Source organism: Seriola lalandi, unplaced genomic scaffold (genome assembly GCF_002814215.2).
Source record: "Seriola lalandi dorsalis isolate HSWRI2012SDOR001 ecotype SW California unplaced genomic scaffold, Sedor1 jcf7180002054878, whole genome shotgun sequence".
NCBI classification, from domain to species: domain Eukaryota; kingdom Metazoa; phylum Chordata; class Actinopteri; order Carangiformes; family Carangidae; genus Seriola; species Seriola lalandi.
Window position 1 is genome coordinate 56,560 of NW_019525431.1, and position 1,238 is coordinate 57,797.

Sequence of the window (1,238 nt, forward strand, 5' to 3'; positions counted from 1 at the left end):
ACACACACACACACACACACACACACACACACACACACACACACACACACAGCACACTGTCTTTATTAACTTTACCTGTTAACCACTAATCTGGGTTGGTTTTTGTCCAGTTGAAGGTTTTTGTATTTCAATAAACAACATGTTAATAAGCTCCATCACAACAACATGTCGGTACTTAAGAATCCAGTGTTCAATCACACGCAGCCATGGACGGACTATGAGACTGAGCTCATGGGCCCAGACACCTAAAGGTGTGTCTGTCTCTTTGTAGTTGTTTTCTGTCTCTTTGTAGTTGTTTTATTTTTTGTAGTTATTTAGTTTCTCTTTGTAGCTGTTTTGTGTCTCTTTGTAGTTGTTTAAAGTTTCTTTGTAGATGTTTTCTGTCTCTTTGTAGTTGTTTAATGTCTCTTTGTAGTTGTTTAATGTTTCTTTGTAGCTGTTTTGTGTCTCTTTGTAGTTGTTTAATGTTTCTTTGTAGCTGTTTTGTGTCTCTTTGTAGTTGTTTTGTGTCTCTTTGTAGCTGTTTTGTGTCTCTTTGTAGTTGTTTAAAGTTTCTTTGTAGATGTTTTGTGTCTCTTTGTAGTTGTTTAATGTTTCTTTGTAGCTGTTTTGTGTCTCTTTGTAGTTGTTTTGTGTCTCTTTGTAGCTGTTTTGTGTCTCTTTGTAGTTGTTTAAAGTTTCTTTGTAGATGTTTTGTGTCTCTTTGTAGTTGTTTAATGTTTCTTTGTAGCTGTTTTGTGTCTCTTTGTAGTCTTTTTGTGTCTCTTTGTAGTCGTTTTGTTTCTATGTAGTTGTTCAGGGGCCCTGGCGGCCCCTGGCCCTGTACCCAGGAGACCCGTTCATTAATCCGTCCATGGACGCAGCAGCAGACAAACATGACAGCGTGCCGACTTCACAGTGAGCAGTCTGCTCAGATATTTTCCAAATGAGCGGTCATTTCCTGCTTCCTAACTGAACCTGGGTGTGTTCAGTGTGAAAATGTTTTGCAGATTTTCTTCCATAATTAAATATTGTGCTCTCAAATCGAGCCGCAGTCTCTGAGATGTGTTTGGTCCTGTTTGTTGGGTGTGTCAGGATTTCCTTCATCTGTAACACTGTGATGGCAGTTTGTTGTCCTGCTGTGTAAAACTCTTCATTTGTCTGCTCTCTGTTCAGTATCATGACTCACTGTTGTGAACTTCAGGTCGCATGTTTGTTTGAATTAGTTATTCTTGTGTTGTTTAATCCACATGGTCTTT